This window comes from Esox lucius, chromosome 20 (genome assembly GCF_011004845.1).
Source record: "Esox lucius isolate fEsoLuc1 chromosome 20, fEsoLuc1.pri, whole genome shotgun sequence".
NCBI lineage: Eukaryota > Metazoa > Chordata > Actinopteri > Esociformes > Esocidae > Esox > Esox lucius.
Window position 1 is genome coordinate 1,122,575 of NC_047588.1, and position 25,712 is coordinate 1,148,286.

The window sequence follows — 25,712 nt, forward strand, 5'->3', positions numbered from 1 at the left end:
ACATGTATATAATTTGGGCTTTTTGTCTCTTTACTTTTCGGAGCTGCGACTCGGTTAAGGGTATATTACCGCGCCTTAGATTAAGCGCTATTTCACAGAGTGATAGAATGAGGTCGGTGGATGCTGATTCTAAAATAACTTTTCGTTGACTTGCCGGTGCCTTAAATATCATTTTCAAAAGTGGTAAATTTCTACGAATGCGTTTAGACATGATCAAACTTTCTTAGGAACGTACACGACAGGCCAATCCCCTGAAAATAACCCTGTTCTCAGACGGTAGTCTTCTGGTGTTGTAGCTTTAAAGTCAATAAGTAAATAACCAAAAGGCGGATGTGTTGCATCTTTAAAACTCTCCATGGAGAATCGAGAAAGACCGGGGTATATCTGTCTGCCTAAAATACTAATCTGCTGATTGTCGCGGGGGTTTTTAAACAAGATGAGGTAGTTTGTGTTCAAGTTAATAGTTCTACTAGATTTGCCTTTAACAAACATGTTTTGGACGAGGTAAATTGCACTCAGGTTACGGTGGTGTGAATATTGTGTGAAAACTCGCTCCATCTCCAAACTCTCTGATGCACTTTTCATTAAATCGTCAATAATTAAAAGGTTGTTTATCTGAATCGGTAGCAGATTGTCATCACACAGCGATGTTGGTAGACCTTCTATAAAAGTAATCTCCCTTACTTTCAACAGTTCGTCATACAGCGGTTGCCAACATGAATAAACCCAGACGATATTTTGAATTTCTTTGGAGAATACAACCTCTGCATTATCCAACAACATCTTCACAAAATATGTTTTACCAGAGTTACTGGGGCCACTAATGACACAGCTGAACGGGTGTTGTAGTTGCGGGTCAAAACCGCTATCCATCCTAGACTGTGGTTTAGTACCCATAAGGCCTTGTGCTGTAATCAGGGAGAAGTACACGCTTGTTGTACACAACTCTGAAACGCTTAGACACTACTCGGTTTTTCAACGTGAATGTTCTTTTATCTCTAGCAATTGTGTCTGCATTAGCAAGGACATGATCATCATCACCGCCCTCACCCCGTACAAAGTTGTCAACCAGTCGTGTCAGAGTCTCCAAATTAACAATGGTTGTGTTGTAGCTGTTGAGCGTAATGCCTTTTGCTTTGAGACAGGTCAGACCTTTAACGGTTTTGTAACCATATGTCTTTGGCCCGCCACTAACAAATTGAGCTATGCTGTCATCATCCGGTAACTCATCGGTCAAGTCACCCAAGAACGGGCCCAGTGGGGGGACCCAATCCCCATGGCGTGTGACAAAGATCACGGAATCAGTGTCTGTGTAGAGTACACGTCTATCCAACTTTTCCAAGAGTGAATACAACTCGAGTCTAGCATAAGCTGTTGTGAACGCGGCAATAAATATGTTGCCGTTACGTGGTTTGATTGGTGTCTGTTTTGTGTAACGCCACTGTACCATCGCAACAGTGTCTGAGATGAATGAGAAATAACCAACATCTATTTCACTGGAAAAAAGGTAGTGGCTAAACTCCTCCGGATCTGTAATTAACATTGTGTTCATAAGGTTAGTCCGCTCACCCATCTTACCCCAAAGACTATTCATTGCCAATTTAGCTAAAGATCGCCTAGCACTGTTTACAACAATGTTTTCCTTGTCAAGCTGCACACCCTCCTTTTCATGATATTCACGGATATACCGGTCTTTAGCCTCATCGTCAACCACAGATGGTGGGAAGCCACTAGCTTCCTGCTTGTGCTTCAGGAATGTTCTCATGTAATCAGCAAAAAGATCATCTGATGTCCTGGTGAAATCCCAGATTTCAAATATTTCCACAATGCGATAACCTTTCTCAACAGCTTTAACCAGCTCAATAGAAACCCAGGTACCGGTTAAAGATCTTTCTGAATCAGTATGTGAACAATCAGTTACCTGGTTTTCAGACTCTGCACATAATCTACACAATGGAAAGAACAGCTTACCGCCAACCCTGTGTGGTAAAACGGGGTGATAAAGGCCTTTCGGTGGACACACTGTAGCCTTAACAATACCAAAGTAAGTGTCTAGGGGTTTGAAATCTCAAAAGATTATGTCTGGATGCCCAATCGGATAAGTCTTTGTCTTGTTGCAGAATGGGTAAAGACTACAGACATCGTTATACTGAATAGTCTCCCCTTCTCGAGCCGTAAACTTCAGATGAATCGCATTAGTACGACCACCAAAAAGAGCATCCCGAGGGTCAAGGAGCTCTGGAGAACCAAAGGTCTTCAAGAAAGCTTTGACATCTGCGGATGTGTTTTTAAGCCGGTTCCACTCACACTCCCATATGTATTGAACATGTACGTTGTGTTGTTCTTTCAAAGCCTCTAGCTTTGTCAACCATTGCTGGTGCATCAACCCATACTGAATCTTTGTCATTGGATTGATGCTGGTTGAACAATGACACTTTGGGTGACCGTGCCAGAAACAACCTAGAAATTCATAGACCGTGCTAAAACCATCACGTTCAGCATAACCATCAACGTAGTAGGGACCGATTTTCACTTCACCCCTGTTCAGGGCGTGCTGTATTGATATATTCTTATCGGAGGCCACATATTCAAGCCACTGTATTGAGCTGTTTGAGAATGTCTTCTGACAACGGTTGTAGTTGTCTGAGGGGACCAATGCAATGGTGTCCTTGGTGAGGAATCTGTTGCAAAAGACTTTCATGCAAGCCGAAGCAATCGTAATTGACCGGAATGGGTCAACACCACCACACTCCAGGAACTCGAGTCTGTAGCGCATACAACCCTCTCTCAAGATGACCACATCATTCACGCAGTAAGCCTTTATTTTATCCTGCATGACAAAGGGGTCTGCGGAAACAGTTGCATACCATTGCAAAAACTCATCTTTTTCTTTAGCCATCATGGTATTCACGCCATAGTAATGCGGTTCCGGATGGGGGCCGACATAGTTCTCATTCTCCTTGATGTTAAATTTGTAAGGAAAGTAGCCTTTTTTCGAATCCTTAAAACCCATAGCACGTGGCAAGGCTGACAGCTTCATAGGTAGAAAGCAATGACTATCAATGTATCTCTGATTGAATGTGCTGTCTGTAAAAATCATGAGCTTGCTACCATTAGCAATAAGTGTCGTGCCAATACCATTGTTAGCAAGGTACTGCATCAAGATGTAACCATTGAAACCTTTAGAGTTGTGTGCTATAAATGTGTAGTCATTATATTTCGGTTGCCTAAACTTTTGAAAAAAAGCTCCGGCTGAACACCACGTCTTGTTATCAAAGCTTATTGCACACACAAAATTTGCAGTGTGTACACCATTCACCGGATTGGCAATAGTCTCAAAATCATAAAATATGTAGCGCTCACTGGGGTCCTCGGGCTTGGAGGGTTTTATAAAACACTGATGATTCATTTCAAAAGCCAGATCCACATTACAATTGGGGCACATGTTAGCAATGCACCGGTGTGCTTTATAGTTGGTAATACTGACATTGTAATAGCGACCACAATCGACACAGTATTTCTTCTGGTCACACCTGCTAACCCAACGATCCACACTTTTATGGTGCTTCAAACGTTTATGCTGGCTATAACAAAAATCTGAATAACATATCCTTTTACAGTCAGGGCACTGCTTTGTGTTACGGGGTTGGGTATGACATTCTTCATGAAGACAGACACTACAGCTATGTTTACAACCATGATCACCACGTGTGTTGAAACCGGTATAGCACCAGTCACAAACATAAGACACACCCAGAAAACCCTTCAGATTCATGATACCGTAGAAATGGTTATCATGTAAGTACATAAAGACAGTTCTAGGGTGGGTTTCCTTGCTGTTTTGAAACTTGGTAAAGTGACCATCCCGTGTTCGGTGAAAGACAACAATTTTACACCCTGTCATTTCTTCAAACCGAACAATATCTGTGAATGACACACATTCATCTAACGCTAAACCAGCCCCCTTATGTAGCTCACGACCACTAACCAGGGCCTCGGGATATGTGTACTGCGGGTTCAACATACCCATCAAACAAACAGAAAAACACGTAGAATCATTATTCACAGCCACATATAAATGTCTTCTTTTTTTATTGATAATCTGATCTATCAACAATGTTTGAGCTTTACGTCGTGCGGCACCACCCTCACGGTTTTTGACAATTTGTACCACCAGTTCTAGTGATTCATCAATCATAAGCTCCGTATTACTCTGCATAACACTTTCAAGTAAATTACCAAACGTGCGTTCATTATATTCATCCGCTCTCATGGTCACATGTACGGGATCTATCAGAGATTCACCAATCAACTCAATCTGCAGATGATCACCGGGCCCTTGTACAAAGTCTGAGGCTCTAACAATCAAAGTATCCAAGCCTGCCATAATACTTGTGTAGAATGTGCCAAAATCACCAACTTCACCAGTATTTTGTAAATTTATAAACTGTCGTAATTCAACATTGTCAAACGCATTACGCTGTATAACTCTAACATCGCCATCACTGCACTGAGTTTGCATCAGAGAGCTCGAAGGAGTGTCAACTAGATCGTGTGAAAAATGGGGGCTACTAAGCTCGGTTAACAAGCCTTGTATCTGAGGATTATTGTGCGCATCGCTGTGTAACAAAGTAGCGGTTGGTTCATTTGTATTTTGGGGTATGGTCGATTGATTATTTGTAAAGGTTGTTGGCTATTCCGTGTCTGGACTGTCGTTAGCATTATCTTTCGCCATTTCTCTGGTTTAACGTGTAAATAACAATCCACTTTTCAGATTTAAATATTCTAACTCAAACATACATTTACATACAGCGCAGTTTTGAAGAGTTGGCTGTATTACCTTCAGCTTTCAAGCCTGAAAGAAAACAATCCCCTCACGCTGTGCAGCCACAAGGAAGGGTGTCCGTAACTGACCCCATTGTGGTAATGTACTTTGTATCATCACCCGGCTGTCCTCAATCTGTTGGAATATAGAATGTTGTACCAAGGGTCAGTATGCATAGTCATAATTGTTAATAACACTTTAGAACAAGACTAAAAATGTCTGTAAATAATTAAACTTACACAAAGTATCTGCTCAGGTTGTGTAAGATCACAGTCTGACCACCCAGTCCAACTGACGCAGATGCCGGTCACTTGAACTAAATACAAATAGGATTAACAAGCGTATACAGGTAATTAAAGCTGATTAACAATAATGTCAAAAGTCTACTTACCAAGATTTGGAGGTCCAAAAATTTGTTTACCAAACACGGTCGGTGTTCAAATCCGCTACACCTAAACCAGGAGATTTAAACAGGCAATATGAAAGACAGCTAAAAATGAATGGATTGCGCAATCGTAAAATTGATTTACAAATTCTTAAAAAGTTGCATCACAATTCAAATAAATTACTTCAAATAAAATAACTTGTACTTACAACAGAAACGATATACTCCACGCTTGAAACACCAGCTGTCTTTTGCGGATGCTGCGGGGTTTAATTACTGTCTTCACATCGCAGCCGGGGCTCCTCCAGCAAGTCACGCCTCTTAAATTTGTCATTGGTTACATGTCATCGTTCTTCACGTTAGATTCAAATTGTGTTAGAACTATACATGCTGCAATGATACAAATTCAGGATAAAACTTAACTATTTAGTTCTGATTTTTGTAGCCACTTGGCAACCAAATATATTGCTATATCACGTCTGGTAGAACAGCCGTTCTCGTTAATTTTCGCGGCTCAGCCGTGACACACGTCATATAATTGTATATAATTAACGATAAAACTCATCTGCTTACATATAAACGCTTGCTATTGTCACCATATCGATATTATTCAGTTCAACATTTAACAAACACAGGACCATAATGCAGCAATACAAAATCAGATTTCACGAGTTGTTCATTAAGAGAATACAGCACATCTTCACCCGGAAGTGACAGCATAACCCCATACTAACACAAATAACTATAGTATTTTTTTTTTAACCAACGTTTGCCTATTATTAAACATTTCTACCAATGTGTGGAAAACAATCCTGCGTTGATCTCTGTTGTACAATTTCAAAAGACGCCTTTACGAATGTTTAAATTACCTGAAATAACCTATCCTTTACCTGTCAACAATTCCCCGTTGTCATGCAAATTTATACGGGACCTTGCTTGGTTAACTTTGTAACGTTTTGCCATATAATTGCAACTTAGAAGTTAATGCTGACTTAACAATTTTTATTACAAAAACTCAACATTGCTCATACATACACTTGTTTTATATTTATAACAATATTTAAAAACCCCAACCACGACACAATCTACCTTTGCGAAATGTGTGGTTGGCCCTGGGCCATGGATGCTCCTTCAAAAATAAAAGCATTGCCTCATGCGATGTTAATTTGCTGTAATTCTGTGTTGGACCTTCAAACCGTGAGACACGGGATGGTTTCTAACCTGCATATACTACAGTTTGTCTTAGTGGTTATTTAGGGACCGTTACTACTGGGCAGATATAACCTTGAAGCCCATCTCTTGTTAAAATGAATATTGGGCTGAAAACTATCCGAACTCGTAAGTCCCGTCCCATCCCCTTCTTTATATCTTACAGAAAAACACGTCCCTCATGTGTAACTCTGTGTTTGTGGAAAAACACCACATTGCAAATACATGAAGTTTACATCTGTACCACAAGGCATTGGAACCCTGGCACCCTTTTGTTTAACACCAAACCACCATACCACTGACACAACACTATTTACTGCCTGGGAATTTAACATTCCGGAACCCTAAACCCCATTTGTTAATCATCAAACATAGCCCACCTGTTATAACACTAGTCTGGTTTGCTCATCAGGCATTGTAAAACATCAAACACTGACACATCAATGTAATCAAAAATCACAAAGTCACCGGACATGCATACGTCACTGCTGAAGTCCCACCCTAGCATACGTCATACCGGAAGTCCCACCCTAACATACGTCATACCGGAAGTCCCACCCTACAAACCGGATGTCCCGCCCACCTGTCACATCAATATGGAAGTCCCGCCCCCCAGGGCCATAAATCACCATTCTGACACAATATACCCTACACTAACTACTAACAGCCTTTAGTACCACGTCCGGCCACTATGAGTATTTAGTGATGCCGTACGGGTTGATGAATGCGCCATCAGTCTTTCAATCCTTCATCAACGATGTCTTCCGGGACATGTTGTGCGAGGGCGTGGTGGTGTATATCAATGACATATTGATATACACTGCCACCCGCGCCGGACATGTCTCGTTGGTGCGCAGGGTGCTTGTTAGACCGCTGGAGCATGACCTGTACGTGAAAGCCGAGAAGTGTCTGTTTTTCCAGTCGTCTGTGTCCTTCCTGGGGTATTGCTTTTCCAGCACAGGTGTGGCTATGGAGGAGCCTCATATTGACGCCATGCGTAATTGGCCGACCCCAACCACGGTGAAGGACGTGCAACGATTTTTAGGCTTCTCTAATTACTACAGGAGGTTTATCCGGGGCTTTAGCCAGGTCGCGGCTTCGATCACCTCCCTTCTTAAGGGGGGGGGCGACCAGGTTGCGGTGGACCGTGGAGGCGGAGCGGGGGTTTGTAGAACTGAAACACCGTTTCACCACCACTCCGGTCCTGGCCCATCCCGAACCGTCGCTCCAGTTCATCGTGGAGGTGGACGCGTCCGACTGTGGGCTCGGTGCCATCCTCTCCCAACGGACGGGGAGTTGACTTCTTGACTGATCTTCCCCCTTCACAGGGCCATACCACCATCCTGGTCGTTGTGGATCGGTTCTCCAAGTCCTGCCGCCTCTTGCCTCTGCCCGGCCTTCCTACTGCCCTACAGACCGCGGAGGCCCTATTCACACACGTCTTCCGGCACTATGGGGTGCCCGAGGACATCGTGTCTGACCGGGGTCCCCAGTTCATGTCCAGAGTGTGGAAAGCCTTCATGCAGCACCTGGGGATCTCAGTCAGCCTGACCTCGGGCTACCATCCCCAGTCCAACAGGCAGGTGGAACGGGTGAACCAGGAAGTGGGCAGGTTCCTCCGGTCCTTCTGCCAGGATCGGCCGGGGGAGTGGGCAGAGTTTCTGCCTTGGGCAGAATACGCGCTCAACTCTCTGCACCACTCCTCCACGGGCGTATCACCTTTTCAGTGTGTGCTGGGTTACCAGCCGGTCCTGGCACCCTGGACGCCGAGCCAGACCGGTACCCCTGCGGTGGATGACTGGTTCCGGCGGGCAGCGGGCACGTGGGAGGCTGTGCAGGCTTGCCTCCGGCTCACTGTCCGCCGCCAAAAGGTCTTTGCGGACCGCCACCGCAGGGAAGCCCCGGTGTATCGTCCGGGCGACCTGCCCCTCCGCCTGCCCTGCCAGAAGCTGGCCCCGCGGTTTGTGGGGCCCTTTAAAGTCCTGAGGAGACATATCTACGCCTTCCCCCTGACTACCGTATTAACCCTTCATTTCATGTGTCTCTCCTCAGGCCGGTGGTGGCTGGTCCCCTTCAGGGGTGTGAGGTGCGGGAGGTCCCCCCCACCCCCCCCCCCCCCGGACATCGAGGGGGCCCTGGCGTACTCCGTCCGCTCCATCATCGACTCGAGGCGCTGGGCGGGGGGCCTCCAGTACCTCGTGGAGTGGGAGGGGTACGGCCCGGAGGAGCGGAGCTGGGTTCCGGTGAGGAAGGTCTTGGCTCCCGTCCTCATTCGTGCGTTCAACGTCACCAGCCTTCTGACACCACCGTCCATCTCATTATGCATTTCACCTGTGTCTTGTTTAGCGCACCTGGTTCTCATCCTCATCATTCCCCCCAGTATATATGTTTCCTCTGCTCCCCCTGTCTTTGTGTGTTATTGTCTCGCTGTTACTAAAAGATACACCAAAAGTATTTTGCCGTTCTCCTGCTCCTCCTTGTTCCGCCCCGAAGACGTGACAAAAGCAGCCAGTCAATCAATCAATGTTTTGAGGAATGAAAGATATTGAAGGAGTAAATGTACAACTAAACAAAATAATAAGTACATCAGAATGTCTAATTTCAGAAATAGACGCCTCACGTCCACAGCTTCATTTAATTCCTTTCTGCTATTTGTAACCTAATACCTACCTTAACAACATGCAGTGCATTACATACTGTGACAACTCAATAACACAGACAACGTTAAGTTTAATTTAAATAAACCAAATAGGTTTCAGCTTGGTTTAATATAATGAAATAAATATTTTCTAATACCAAATAAGCATTTTAGAATTATTTAAGGATGAGGTGTTGTAAAAACGTCCCTTAGTGTCTTTCAGAATTCACCTAGCAAATGTACACACTGACAAAGGAAAACACTATTGCAAAGATAATGTTAACAAATATTTTTAAAATAGCCAAGCAACTTTGACATTTAAGTCAGTAAAATACAGAATTGGAACTTTAGTTTTTTTAGTGAGGGTGAAATATTTTTGTAAAGCTCCCGGATTCTCAAATTGTACACAATTGAATATCCTGCTGAGACATGGTGCACCAAGTCATGTAGGCTGAATTACCATGACAGTGAAACATGTAAAACGTCATTACTGCATGACAGAATGTTTTAATATTAACGAATTTGGTAGATAACGGACAGACCCTCTGATAATTCTCCTTAAACGTCCTAATATCGGTCGTCAATCTCTTAGATTTCATCATCTATAGCCGGTCTTAAAACAGCTTTGTTAGCGGCCTATAGCGTAGCTCTCCAGCACAGCACCAATCAACTAGCTAGCGAACGTCATGTAGCTCAATATGTAAATTAGCTAGCTACAATAACGCATACAAAATAGTTGTACGATATATGAGCTGTTTCTAGTCCTTCAAAGGAAGGATCCTTCAGAGGCTAGGCCAGGCTCCTCCATAGCATTCGAAGAACACGTACAATGGAACAGGCTACCATGTGCACGTCATTGCGTCATTACGTCAGTGAAAAGGCCTGCCTTCGTCTGGTAGTGATTTATAAAAGAAATGCCGGTGACGGCAACCAAGCTAACAACTGTTAGCTAGTATAACAGGTCCGGTCCGGTTCGGTTAGCTAGCTAGCTAGCTAGCTTACCGTTAGCTCGTGAGGTATCTAGCTAATTATCAATAGCAATTTGTACTGGCATTTAAACGTTAAACTTCATTTTTATGTACTACTGTTTTAACAATGGTACGGTAACGTTAAAGCAGGTGTGACCTAACAAACAATTTAATCTGTCGATGGGATTGGACGTGACAAGGTCATTGATTATTAATTGACAGGAAGTCACATGGCAAAAAACCTGACCGGCTGCAAAAGTAAAGTCTTACTAAGGGAAATTAGAAAAAAGATCTTCTAAAAACATATATCTATGTGTACAATAATATATGATTTGTGTAACATTTAACAAGAAACTAACCTCATTGGACACATACTATAGAAACACATGCTTTAGTATTACCCGGAATACCCTCAAATGTTAGTGTTTTTTTTTACAAATAAATTGACAAATATTTAAGGTTTTCTTTACAAGAGGAAAATAAAATGATAAAATTGACTTCTTTTGAATAATAATTTCAATAGGGTTAGAATTTACACAGGCATTTATCATCCATAGCCTAAACCTTAAGATGGTTTGCACTGGAATCTAGCTTATGGCAGCAACAATTTCAACTGCCAAGACCAACTTACTGTTCAAGGAGATTTTCAAACCATTAACATTTGCTCATCCTAAAAAAGAGTTCCTTCAAAATAGTCCAATATAAACAAAAAGATAACATTGAGGACTGAATGCTATCATGCTCCCAACACCCCACCCATTCCGCATTGACTGACAGGCACTGCCATGGCTCCTCCCACAGCTTCAAAAATATCCCTCCGTAACTGCTGATAGAACCAACAACTCCAACTCAACATTCTAGCAGATTCACACACTCATTACATCAGTTCTTCCTTCAAAATAAGAGTTCCTTCAAAATAATAGTCCAAAATAGAGAAAGAGAATAACACAAAATTTGGGGACTGAATGCTGCCATATTGTTTGAGATATACATTTTTCATATAGAACATTTAAATATCATTGTCCAAAGAACCTTCACAAGCAGACAGCATGCCAATCAGTTCCATGATATTAGCGTAGATGGTGTTTAGGTAATTTTACTTAATTCACTTATTGCGGTTTGAGATATCAAAATTCCAAATAATTAAATTGAAGATTCTGGTCCCAGGGTCCCTTCTCAGCAAATGGCGTGCAAATCCGTTCAGTGGTCTCCGAAGAGATGTCCTTAGAGTGTTATATTTTACAGTTCATGAATGCCATGTAAAAAGTAATTAGCCTATTATGCTCGCATCGTTTGAGATATCAAAGTTTCAAAGAATTTAATTGAAGATACTGGCCCCAGGGTCCATCTCAGGCGAACGGTGTGCAATCCGTCAGCGGTTTCCAAGGAGATGTAATTAACAGGTTTTTCACAAAAGTTAAAATGGAGGCCATATTGTTTGAGATATCAACTTTTCTTATATAACTTTTAAAGACAAAAGTTTGTCAACCAACTCTGTTCAGTGGTTTTGGTGGAGATTTAAGTGTGTTTTTTGTTAACAGCAAATCGTGAGAAACATCGGTGATGTTTATAAGCGCCCCCAAGAGGAATTTCTGTATGGGACTTTTTCTGTCCATTCGTGACAGACACATTTACGTGTATGTTTTGTTTCATAGCTGTTCGATGTTCCATTTCATTCGCTGATTTCGGCCATACTATTTGAGATATAAACTTTTCTTATATACCTTTTAAAGATAATGGTTCAAAGGTCATTCACACCAAACAGCATGCAAATCCGTTCAGCGGTCTCGGAGGAGATGTCGTTAACGTGTTTATCACCAAATTCAAAATGGAAGAAAATCCAAGGGGCGAATTTGAAAGACCCCAGAGACTTATTTGGTCAACATGAGAAGGAGCATGTATGGAACTTGGCTACATGACTCTACGACATTCGGTTCATGAGACATTTGACCTTCAACATTTGACTAAGTGCTACAGCGCCACCATGGGGTGTATAGGTATAGTGGGCCTCTTATGGCAATAAGTATGCAAAGTTTCATGCAAATTGAGCCACATATGGCCGAGTTACGGGCCTCTGAAAATGGGCCCGGAGAAAAATAATAATAATAACAAAATCAACAAAAACAATAGGGTACCGTACCTACGGTACTTGGTCCCCTAACTACAAAGTTAAGTTTAAATTCTGCTTGTTTTAAAATGTATATTTTTGTGTTGTATTTATATTGAAGTCTACAGTTTGTAGACTTCAATATAATATATTCTACAGTCAGGGCTTTTTACTTTGTTGCAACCACTTCACCCAATGTGTTAAAATGTTTCGAAATTAGGCAATAATGCTGTACTGTTTTCAGACCACTTTCTGTTGCAAATTGTTAGGTGTACTACACATTTAAACAAGTATTACATTCTATTTTTAGACCAAAAAGACAAAGAGTAGGCAGGCGATCAGTGTTAGTGTTGGTAAGTTTAACATGCAAGGAACAAAAAAATAAAGCTGAAACAATAAACATTTTTTAAATGTTTTTCCTCAAGCCAAAACAAACAGTTCCAGGCCTCAGTTTTCCTGAACTCAGCCTCTTCCAGGCAGACATGAGCCGGTCAGCAAGCCACAAGACAGTGAGACATGTCCCAGATAGCAATGAGTCGGCGGACCGGAGGCGGTCCTCCAAAGACAGTAGAAGCGTCAGAATGTCTAAATCGCAAACACGTTTGCCAGCTTTCCGCCGGCGGCAGACGCTTTTTAAAAGCGGCAGTCGCACTCCTACCGCCTGACTTCTGCGTCCGGCCCGTGGTCCAACCGCCTTTCCACCGCTGTTATACAAAAGGTTTTCGAGCGATCTGCCGCTTTTATATATATATATTTATAGCATGCAGTTTCTTGAGAATAATGATTGATCAAACCAGACAAATTTCCATTTGGTGTTTTAATTCCACATTTCAAAGTACAGTAACTGTCATTCAAACAAGATGTGTCAGATCACTGAAATAAATAATAGGCAGAAAAAAATAAACATAAATACACACAGAACATGCAGGTTTCCAATAAAATGTTGGTTAAAAAAAAGAACAGCCATACAAGCAAATTATAACACAAACACAATCATTGTTAATAATATAGAGGTCAGCTCTGGGATGAAAATAATTACCAGTAAACATAACAAGTAATGAGGATATTTGGTACCAAAGAATGTGCAGGATACCAAATAAAACGAGGTATATCATCACATTTTCAAGCCATTGAGTAAAGCTCTAGAGTAGAATATTCCATTATAATGGCATTGCTGACCTGGAGCACAATATTTACACCATGCTGCATTAAGATGTGTCTCTTGTATCTGTGATAAACAAAACTTGATATACATATATAAAAATACAGAGGTAAAAACAGTTGTAGAACAGACCATTATAACTGCAATGCTGACCTGTGGCACAAGGATTTACAAGCTATATTTAACAATAGAATAACAGTTAAGCACTGTGATGGAATGAAAAATGCTGATGTTAAAAACAGAGTAAGTAGAATATTTGGTACCAGGTACTGTGCAATATCAAGTATCAGAGGTACGAAATAGTATTTCCAAGCTATTATTAATTGAATAACAGTTAAGCATAGTGATGAAATGAAAGTAGAATGTTGGTACTAGTTAATGCGCAATATCAAGTAACAGGTATGAAATAGGATTTACAAACTATAATAGAATCGTTAAGATGGAATGAAATAAGCCAATACTAAAGTTAATACAAAAAAAAACAGGGTGGGTTTGGTGAGTGTAGTCTGGCACTTCTGGCTTCTTGATGTTACTGACTGCAGGATAAAGAAAGTGTTCCAGTTCAGGGATGCTGGGGTGTCAGTAGTCAGCCTAGGTTTAAGGGGTTGGCTGTGGGTCCTCAGCTGGGCGGCTTTTTCCTCCTTCACAGTCTGATGCTCCTTTCAGGTAACGTGTAACGTTAACCTGGACCGCCTCATCAGTGGCATCCTGGGTTGCCGGGTTCTTCCGGAGGGCCCCTGTAGAAAATACAGATCTGTCATTACATTTGAATGGCATAAGGCATAAGGGCATCTACTTAAAAAAATTACTTTGAACAATGGTCTTCAGGAACAGGTCTCTAAAACAGGTTTTATCCCCTATACCAGTCCAGGTTGTATTAACGGCAAGGTTATTAGAGAAAATACTCTGAAGCATTCTCCACACTGTTGTCTTCAGGTCCCTCCCACATTTGATAGCCAAAAACCGAAGCTGAAAATGTGTTAAATTACATTTCTCGCAAGCTTCTCATACATAAATATAAAATGTGACAGGCTGTGGATTTAGACTGTAGAATATACAGTGTACAAACTTAATTTGACTTTTTAGATTACCCTACGGCCTTATAAACGAAAGCAACACACTTACAAATCGTTCCTGGAGCTCTTTATCCTCCCTCAAAATGCTGTCAAGAAACACCAAATCTTCCTGGGTGTCTAGGGGGAGTAACATCCCCTGGCAGGGATAGCTCTCCAACAGACACATTGGCACTGAAATGTTGCAGCATAGTGTCCATTTTGTTTTCCATGCTACGCACAACATCGCCAAACTCTCCAAGACGTCGCAGCACTAGGGTCTGATCTGCACCTACAGGGGTTCCCAGAATAAAAGAATAAAGTAGTCAGTCCTGGTCCCTCAATTACTAAACAATGACATTTATACCTAGGTCTAATACACGTACATGTGGACCCAGTGGGAATTAAATCAACAACCACAGGTGTTGTTTGCAAGTTGTACCTGATTGCCCAGTGCGAGCAAACATCTTCAGCGTTGTCCCAAATAGCTTCACCTGCTCTTGAAGCGAGCCGCTGTCACCCGAAGCTACAAAATGAAAGGCATATGGTCATTCTGAACCTACATTACACACAAAAAAGTAAAATTAAAGAAAGAGTGCATGTTCTCACCTGCTCGTGCATGGCTCCCCTCCCTCAGGGCATGGTTCTCCTCCCTCAGGGCTTGGTTCTCCTCCCTCAGGGCTTGGTTCTCCTCCCTCAGGGCTTGGTTCTCCTCCCTCAGGGCTTGGTTCTCCTCCCTCAGGGCTTGGTTCTCGTTCTGGAAAACTAAAGGCACAGTTATTTTCAAAACTGTTAAAAAACTGGACATTAGGACATAGGCCTAGAATATACCTTCATTGCTGAAAACTTCATGCTGTACATGCGATGCCAGGGGAGTCCAAGGGCCAATAACGGAGCGATGACTTTCTCCTATTGATAATCATTGACGTAAAAATATGTTTGAAGTTATTGCATACATGTAATGAATTGGACTTAAATGTAACAGTTTAGCGCAAACGTATTACATACCTCCAGCCTTTTCACCCATTTGCTGCCAGGGTACATTTTCTGCTGGGGGTGTAAAGTTTAGTACTTGACGAACTGGGGGAAAAAACATAACAGCTTTAATTTCACTGCAGAGATTGCATATTCAGTAATGAAACAATAATTGAACTGTGCAAAGCTAATGATATGTACAACACACCTCCACACCTTTTATCCAGAAAGTCAAGTGCCCTAAAGAAAAAACAGATTATGGATAAAAGGATTCCTAATCTTAAATAGAAGCAATAGCTTCCAAGACAAAAAACATCACAAATAACATCACTTACTTGTACTCAAACTCTTGGCTCTGAAGTGGAGTCTGGATTACTAGGGAGAAACCTGGTTCTGAGAAAGAGGGAACAGAAATTTGAAAATCTAACAAAGTGTACAGTTTAGTTACAGGATCACAAATTAAGCATCACAGCAATACATTTTACATACCAACTCTGAAGTCTACAGATGGCTCAACATTTTCCTGGTTTTCTGGAATCAATGCAACTTCTGTAGAATGTAGTGATTCAAGTGAATGTCCTGTTTGTCCCTCTCAACTCTTTTCATTATTATTTTCCTTTTGGCCCAGTAACTAAACATTGTGACTAACAATGTATTTACCTTTAAAACCAAAACGATTGACCAACAGTAGGTCTCTTGGGTGAAGATAATCGGTTATGCTCTGGCCAAGGTATCTGCAACAAAACCGGATTGTTAACGTTAGGAATATACAGTAGCTATGCTGTGGGGGGGAAACATTATCAGCCAAATGTGGAACAGTGAAATTGTTAAAAATAAAATGTATTCATTGGGTGTTGTGATTCAAGTGAACACAGAATGTTCCTCAAACATAAAACGTACAGCAGTTCAGAGAATTAGAAATCACAATTGCCTTAAATCCAGTACAGTAGCAACACAGCACAAAACATGCTAGCCACAGTGTGTACTGCAACAAAGGCAAAACAGCATGTGCTAGCTAACACTTACTCTAGCTACTGGACTAGCAGCATACTTGTTCAGGCAAACAAAATAATTTAAACATCATATATACATCGTTATTTTTGTAAGAAAGACTAAGTTTAAATTTTAGTGTTTTCTAGATGTAAAGCTTTTGCTACCTATTATAGCTCGTTAAAATTCAACATGTACTAACAACATTGCGTTAACAAGGCTACTTTAGCTAGTTAGGCCAGAACAAAGATGACTACACATTTTAAATATATAAACTAAAAACAATGTCAACATAATATTGCGTTACACAAAAAGGAAACATGTACTTACTTAAACGATGGTAGTCGATGACTTCGCTAGCTAGCAGACTGTAACTCGCGATTGAGCGATGAACTGATGCGAATGTGTCCAAACCAACATGGCCGGTCGATTTTGAGAGTAGCCTATTTAAAAGCGTCTTGCCGCCGAAGGACCGCGGTTTTTAGACCCAGGCAACCGCCAGAGAAAATGAAGCAGTCAAAAAATCTCGCAAGAAATGGGAGTGACGTATTCGGCGGCAAACGTTTCATCCCCGCCAGCAGGACGCACCTATAGCCGACAGCTAAGGGCCGGCGGCAAAAAGAAGCCTTGCGGATATTTTTTGCTATCTGGGGTATTATTACTATTTACACGTAAAGACAGAAATAATATCAAAGTTAAAACATTTCTCCAAGCTCATGTTTCATTATTTGGATCAAAGTTGATCGTTAAAATGCATACATTCTAATAAGATTTATTTTTCCTTCTAACTACAGGGACTTTACAGGAAACAACAATGAGCACCAAGAGATGGCACAATATTCCTGCACCCTGGCATATACACTTTATAGTTTAAAGAAATACTTCATAACAGGCCGTTACAAAATGAGTCCCCTACAGATGTTCAGTGAATTATCCAGATTTATATTCAAAACAGTGTTTTGGAGAGTATAAATAAAAAATGTGTATCTTCAAGGGACATTTTCTAGTTTCCATAATGGGCCCGAACAGGGGAACTTTCCAGAATGTAAGTATCCTTGCAGATGGTCTAACGTCAGTCAAGCCAGTTGAAGCTGACCCTATGACATTGTAGAAATCTATAAATTCCTTTGAGCATAATTATCTAAATCTTTTTTTTTCCTACTTAAGTCACAGCACAAATTCTGAGGCCAGAGTCAGAGCCACAAAATCCAACTCTGTGGCATGATGGAGCAACTTTTCCTCAATGTAAGAGATTTAAATCGGTAAAATGGAAAACAACTACAGTAACACATTTACATACTTACAAGCACTGGTCCCTGTATTTTTTTCATCTGCTAGATCCACAAACTCGGCTCCACAACACCCAACAACTTATTCCAGCAAACTGCACTGGTACATTTGAACAAATCTTTGTATTAATTGTCAGAAAACTTCCGTGCTAGGGTTAATATACTAATAGAATTTTCACTGTCCATTATTGTTTCCACAGCAGTTGAAAGGATCCTTTTGGAGCAGTTGGGTGAACTCCATCTGAGGTTGGAAGATTTAACTAAATTAGTTCAATCGGTGGCAGCCACCAATGGAACAGGAGAACTGACCCAGACCAATGACCAGCAGGGAATTGAAAACATCCTCCCCCTATCCACACTTGAACAGCTGGATCATTTTGAAAGGCTGTGCCAGGACTACCATTTTAAAAAACGCACGGTTCAAAACCCCCTTAATGATGCGTACAATTTTGAGTTCCGTGACGTCGCCCGGTATGGCGCAGCCAGGCCCGGGGTTGGGGCTCGTATGCGAGCGCCTGGTGGCCGGGCATTTCCCCATGGGGTCCGGCCGGGCTCAGCCCGAACGGGCGACGTGGGGCCGCCTTCCCGTGGGTTCACCACCCACAGGAGGGACCATAAGGGGCCGGTGTGAAGAGGATCGGGCGGCAGTCGAAGGCAGGGGCCTAGACAACCCAATCTCTGGACACGGAAACTAGCTCTAGGGACGTGGAACGTCACCTCGCTGGCGGGGAAGGAGCCTGAGATCGTGCGTGAGGTTGAGAGATTCCGACTAGAGGTAGTCGGGATCACCTCTACGCATGGCTTGGGCTCTGGAACAACACTCCTTGAGAGAGGATGGACTCTTCACCACTCTGGAGTTGCCCATGGTGAGAGGCGGCGGGCTGGTGTGGGTTTGCTTATAGCTCCCCAGCTCTGCCGCCATGTGTTGGAGTTTACCCCGGTGAACGAGAGGGTCGTTTCCCTGCGCCTACGGGTCAGGGATAGGTCTCTCACTGTTGTTTGTGCCTACGGGCCGAACGGCAGTGCAGAGTACCCGACCTTCTTGGAGTCTCTGGGAGGGGTGCTGGAAAGTGCTCCGACTGGGGACTCTATCGTTCTACTGGGTGACTTCAACGCCCACGTGTGCAACGACAGTGACACCTGGAGGGGCGTGATTGGGAGGAACGGCCCCCCTGATCTGAACCCGAGTGGTGTTCAGTTATTGGACTTCTGTGCTAGTCACAGTTTGTCCATAACGAACACCATGTTCAAGCATAAGGCTGTCCATCAGTGTACGTGGCACCAGGACACCCTAGGCCGCAGGTCGATGATCGACTTTGTCGTCTCATCTGACCTGCGGCCGTATGTCTTGGACACTCGGGTGAAGAGAGGGGCGGAGCTGTCAACTGATCACCACCTGGTGGTGAGTTGGATCCGATGGCGGGGGGAGGAAGCTGGACAGACTCGGCAGGCCCAAGCGTACTGTAAGGGTCTGCTGGGAAAGTCTGGCCGAGTCTCCTGTCAGAGAGATCTTTAACTCCCACCTCCGGCAGAGCTTCGAATGGATCCCAAGGGAGGCTGGAGATATTGAGTCCGAGTGGACCATGTTCTCCACCGCCATTGTCGAAGCGGCCGCTCAGAGCTGTGGCCGTAAGGTCTCCGGTGCCTGTCGAGGCTGCAATCCCCGAACCCGGTGGTGGATACCGGAAGTAAGGGATGCCGTCAAGCTGAAGAAGGAGTCCTATCAGGCCTGGTTGGCTTGTGGGACTCCTGAGGCAGCTGACGGGTACCGACAGGCCCAGCGGGCTGCAGCCCGGGTGGTTGTGGAGGGCAAAAAACTTGGGCCTGGGAGGAGTTCGGTGAGTCCATGGAGAAGGACTATCGGCTGGCCCCCGAAGAGATTCTGGCAAACCATCCGGCGCCTCAGTAGAGGGAAACAGTGCCCTACCAACGCTGTTTACAGTAGAGGTGGGCAGCTGTTGACCTCAACTGGGGATGTCGTCGGGCGGTGGAAGGAGTACTTTGAGGATCTCCTCAATCCCACCGTCACGTCTTCCATTGAGGAAGCAGAGGATGAGGGCTCAGAGGTGGACCTCGTCCATCACCCGGGCTGAAGTCACAGAGGTGGTCAAGAAACTCCTCGGTGGCAAAGGCACCTGGGGTTGGATGAGATCCGCCCTGAGTACCTCAAGTCTCTGGATGTTGTGGGGCTGTCTTGGTTGACACGCCTGTGCAACATCGTGTGGCGGTCGGGGACAGTGCCTCTGGGATGGCAGACCGGGGTGGTGGTCCCTCTTTTTAAGAAGGGGACCGGAGGGTGTGTTCCAACTATAGGGGATCACACTTCTCAGCCTCCCCGGGAAAGTCTATGCCAGGGTTCTGGAGAGGAGAATACGGCCGATAGTAGAACTTCTGATTCAGGGAGGAACAGTGTGGGTTTTTCATCCGGGCCGTGGAAACACTGGACCAGCTACTATACCCTCTACGGGGTGTTGGAGGGTTTCATGGGAGTTTGCCCCAACCAATCCACATGTGTTTTGTGGATTTAGAGAAGGCATTCGACTGTGTCCCTCACGGCATCCTGTGGAGAGTGCTTCGGGAATATGGGGTCCTGGGTCCTTTGCTAATGGCTGTCAGGTCCCTGTACGACCGAAGCAGAAGCTTGGTCCGCATTGCCGGCAGTAAGTCAGACTTGTTCCCAGTGCATGTTGGACTCCGGCAGGGCTGCCCTTTGTCGCCGGTTCTGTTCGTAATTTTTATGGACAGATTTTCTAGGCGCAGCCAGGGGCCGGAAGGTGTCAGGTTTGGGGACCACACAATTTCGTCTCTGCTCTTTGCGGATGATGTTGTTGTCGTGTTGGCCCCTTCTAACCAGGACCTTCAGCATGCACTGGGACGGTTTGCAGCCGAGTGTGAAGCGGTGGGGATGAGAATCAGTACCTCCAAATCCGAGGCCATGGTCCTCATTCGGAAAAGGGTGGCTTGCCCACTTCAGGTTGGTGGAGGAGGGTGGCTTGCCCACTTCAGGTTCAGTGCCTTTCTCAAGTGGAGGAGTTTAAGTATCTAGGGGTCTTGTTCACGAGTGAGGGAAGGATGGAACGGGAGATTGACAGACGGATCGGTGCAGCTTCTGCAGTAATGCGGTCGATGTATCGGTCTGTCGTGGTGAAAGAAAGAGCTGAAGCCGCAAGGCGAAGCTCTCGATTTACCGGTCAATCTACGTTCCTACTCTCACCTATGGTCATGAGCTTTAGGTCATGACCAAAAGGACAAGATCCCGGATACAGGCGGCCGAAATGAGCTTTCTCCGCAGGGTGGCTGGGCGATCCCTTAGAGATAGGGTGAGAAGCTCGGTCACCCGGGAGGAGCTCAGAGTAGAGCCGCTGCTCCTCCACATCGAGAGGGGTCAGCTGAGGTGGCTTGGGCATCTGTTTCGGATGCCTCCGGAACGCCTTCCTGGTAAGGTGTTCCGGTCCCATCCCACCGGGAGGAGACCCCGGGGAAGACCTAGTACACGCTGGAGGGACTATGTCTCCCGGCTGGCCTGGGAACGCCTCAGTGTCCCCCCGAAAGAGCTAGAGGAAGTGTCTGGGGAGAGGGAAGTCTGGGCATCCCTGCTTAGACTGCTGCCCCCGCGACCCGGCCCCGGATAAGCGGAACATGATGGATGGATGGATGGCATGGTTTGTACTCCTACACTCAGATTTTTTTCCATGCATTCCCTGGGGCTCACTGTTTTTTCTAAGTACTTGACATTAATTAAAAATATTAAGTTTTGCAGCTTGCCATACAGCGAAAGGAACAGCTTCCTATCTCCTCAACTCTGTCGATTGAATTACCCATTCAACTACCTGAGAAATGGCAAGTCAATTTTATGTTGTTAGTGCTGGCCAAGACTGAGTTGGAGGGCGGAGGGAAGAGAGACCTGGTCCCACAAATTGATGTTTAAAGGTGGGTCTGCTGATCTACTGAACAAATGCATATTCACTTCACCAGTAATACTGGTGCCTTAGGGAAACATACTGTGAGTAGGTGAATATACAGTACCGTTCAAAAGTTTGGGGTCACTCGTCATTGTTCTCAAAAGAAAAGCACATTTTTGTTCCAATGGCACGTTGTGTTTGGTAATCCAAGTTTATCATTTTGGAAGGCTAATTGATCATTAGAAAACCCCTTTGCCATTATGTTAGCACTGCTGAAAACTGTTGTGCTGTTTAAAGAAGCAATAAAGCTGGCTTTCATTGGACTAGTTCAGTATCTGATGCATCAGCAATTGTGGGTTTGATTACAGGCTCAAAATTGCCTGAAACGAAAAACGTGTCAGACAATTCTTGTTATGAAAAATAAAGGCTATTCACTGCGAGAAATTGCCAAGAAACTAAAGATCTTATACAATGATGTGTACTACTCCCCACACATAACAGCGCAAACAGGCTCTAACCAGAAAAGAAAAAGGTGTGGACAACTGAGCAAGAAGAAAAATGCATTAGTGTCTTGAGGAATAGATGCCTCACAGGTCCTCAACTGGCAGCTTCATTAAATAGTACCAGTCAACAGCGAAGAGGTGACTCCGAATGCTGGCCTTTTTTTCCAGTCTTCCTCTGTCCAGTGTCTGTGTTCTTTTGCCCATCTTTATATTTCTTTTTATTGGCCTGTCTATGATTTAGCTTTTTCTTTGCAACTCTGCCTATAAGGCCAGCATCCCGGAGTCGCTTCATGGGACACAGCCAATTCATTTCGGACCTTGTCTTTTTCTAATAACTCCTCTCGGTTTTTCGATAACTTATTCATGTCACCTATAGACAAATCTTATATGCCAGTAATCTAGGAGACTAGATCTATCTATATTTATCTATCTATATTTACCAATAAAATCATTAAAAATCCTACAATGTGATTTTCTGGTTTTATTTTTCTCCTTTAGTCTCTCATAGTTTAAGTGCACCTTTGATGAAAATTACTAAATACTTTTTTGACCCACTGTATATACAGGAGCTGGTCATAAAATGTGAATATCATCGAAAAGTTTATTTATTTCAGTAATTCCATTCAAAAAGTGAAACTTGTATATTATATTCATTCATTACACACAGACTGATATATTTCAAATGTTTATTTCTTTTAATTGTGATGATTATAACTGACAACTAATGAAAATCCCAAATTCATTATCTCCGAAAATTAGAATATTACTTAAGACCAATTCAAATTTTTTTTTTTTAGAAATGTTGGCCAACTGAAAGGTATAAACATGAAAAGTATGAGCATGTACAGCCCTCAATACTTAGTTGGGGCTCCTTTTGCCTGAATTACTGCAGCAATGCGGCGTGGAATGGAGTCGATCAGTCTGTGGCACTGCTCAGGTGTTATGAGAGCCCAGGTTGCTCTGATAGTGGCCTTCTTATTTTATGACCAGCACCTGTATATAAACATATATACAGCTCTCTAAAATATTAAGAGACCTTTTTCATTAAGTAAAAACACAGGCACACCTCATTTTACTTACTGAGGTACTGATTAGGTGATTACCTGAACCAAATCTAATTTAATGAGGAAAAGTATAAAACGATTACTGTGGTCATCACTATCCTCTTGCAATAGGACCAGCTGGATGGCAAAAACAGTAGTGGTTAGAGAAATGATAGACAAACATTGGCTACACGATTCTCTTGTCTTTTCACTTGACGAAAAAGTCAGTTATCGTCACCTATATTGATAGATATTGTCGACATAATGTATAGCTCTGTGGCATAGTGGTTAAAGACACAGCCTCTTACCTGTCAGACCCGTGTTTGAATCCAGGGAGGGCAACAACGATCATCACCTTTTTATTGCAGGCCGGCTGAACTAGGCTTGCCTGGTTTCTTGTTTTCACATTTGCTTCTTCTTCAATTTCTTCCCACCTTCGATCGATAAATCTTTTCTCACCACAGCCGTGACACATAACCAGGTTTCGAGCCTCTATTGGCGTGATTTTAGCCTTTCCATGCACTGCTTTCCCAATGCAGCCTGTGGAGAGAAGTTTAAGAATTGTATAAGTTAGGCTAAATGTGTTCTTTTAAACAGAATGATGAACTGTTATTTCTAGGTTGCATTGACGTCACAGACACAGATATTGACGAAAGTTCAACATGTTCTAGTGACTGAAGTTAGACCATTTGCTCTAAGCAGTACCGTGCAGGGCCCCAGTGTCGCCGGACCCCCACTGTCTCAGTTCCAAGGTCTTACGCTGCTATACTATTGTGCTGGGGGATTGGGTCAGTTCTCCTTCCCCACTAAGTTCTCCACTATAAATCGTTGTTGATATGAGGAATGCATTTTCTGAATTTTCCCAGTCTTGTTTTAAACATTAGGAGGACATGAGGTCCTCGTCCACACCTGCAGAGAACCTGGTTTGGGGGGCCCGTTGCTGTCCCTGTCCTTGTCCATCTGGTCACACATCTGACCTAGTCTAAATGTAAATAGACTCTGAATTTAGCCCACATGGATTAATTAACTATTCCAATTGGACTCTTAATATCTCATCTGGCACAGCCAGAAGAGAACGGTTCACCCCTCTGAGCCTGGGTCCTCTCTAGGTTTCTTCCTAAAATTCTGCTTTTTTTAGGGAGTTTTTCCTGGCCACTGAAATTCAACACTACTGTTGTTTGCTCCTTAGGGTTTAAGGCCGGGTGTCTCTGTAAAAGCACTTTGTGACAACTGCTGTTGTAAAAAGGGCTTTATAAATACAATTGATTCACTGATTGATTGACCTTCCGAGGGGAATGTGCTGAAAAAGTAGGCAGAGTTGTTGGCTCACTCTGACTTGATGATGTGTTGGAGGAAGTTATGCATGAAAAAAGATGGACGACACATGCCCATCGGTTTGCGTGACGTACATCGCCAGGGCAGGAGGGCACATGTCAAATGGAAGGGGCACTAGTTAGCAAAGGGGCATGTGCTCTGCCCAGGTTGAGCCTTACCTGTGCACATGCCTGGCTCTAAGCCTAATGGTTTGGAAACATCACAGCAAAAAAATCCAGTTAATGAGTAAAGTAGAAACTACTACCACATTTGAATACTTTTTTTCCCATATGACTGAATTTTGTTTTATCATACAATTACCTATTTTTATTTACAAAAAATATGTTTTTCTTTTGTTACGGTCAATACATTTGAGCTCAATGTGGGTCCATACGTTACTTACTAATCTTTTTTTTGGAGCTAGCAAACTATTTAGGTTTCTTAACCTAGAAGAAATGTGAATGACTTCACTAACTCACTAATGAACATAACAAATGTTATCCACATTTATGGTATTGTAAATGGAAGGCATTTGCATTATCTAGTGGGCATCATCGTCAGGTTAGCAAGTTCATATAATCATGTGGAATGAGAGCAGGTTTAGACAGAAGCATGCATTAGTCGACAGGCTGCAGGCTGCATTAGTTGACAGGCTGCATGTACACACTGGATTTCGACACATTAAAAAGTTACTGTTACCTTGTTTGATTAATAGCTCACCTTGCTCTCTAGTTTTTGTTCTTGTGTTGTAGGTGTACTCAAGTGAGGTAGAGATGGCCTGGATTTTAACTGTCATAGATAATTGATAGACTGCTAAAAGTTTGCCAGATTGGATTGACAGTATACCACACAATAACAATTAAATCAACATACCAAAGGTAATTTCTTTCACACACACTTTGAAAAAAATCTGTTATGTGGGAAACCACCCCATGTGTCAATGCTAGACTAGTATGTCCCAAATGTAAGAGCACACCCATGGTAATAACATATTTGCAATACATTAAGGTGAAACTTGTGGCTTTAGTGAATTATTTTGCAATTATCCCAAACAGAATTCAGTGAATAAGATGGCTAATATACAGTTTATACAGATTTTGCAGGTATTCCCACTTACAAAGCAGGTTAGAGGTCTGTAATTTTTATCATAAGTAACCTTCAACTGTGAGTAACGGAATCTAAAACAAAAATCCAGAAAATAACATTGTATTATTTTTAAGTAATTCATTTGCATTTTATTGCATGACATAAGTATTTGATACATCAGAAAAGCAGAACATAATATTTGGTACAAAAACCTTTGTTTGCAATTACAGAGATCATACGTTTCCTGTAGTTCTTGACCAGGTT

The 25,712-nt window shown here is 43.1% G+C and overlaps 1 long non-coding RNA gene across 1 annotated transcript; it reads right to left on the minus strand.

Annotated features, from left to right (window-relative positions):
- Positions 1-13,885: 13,885 nt before the first annotated feature.
- Positions 13,886-14,997, minus strand: LOC117593520. Its single transcript, XR_004574941.1, has 4 exons — positions 14,956-14,997; positions 14,789-14,872; positions 14,420-14,638; positions 13,886-14,031 (listed from the first exon to the last, which is right to left on the minus strand). It is a non-coding gene; the product is annotated as an uncharacterized LOC117593520 (long non-coding RNA).
- Between the last annotated feature and the right edge of the window lie 10,715 nt (positions 14,998-25,712).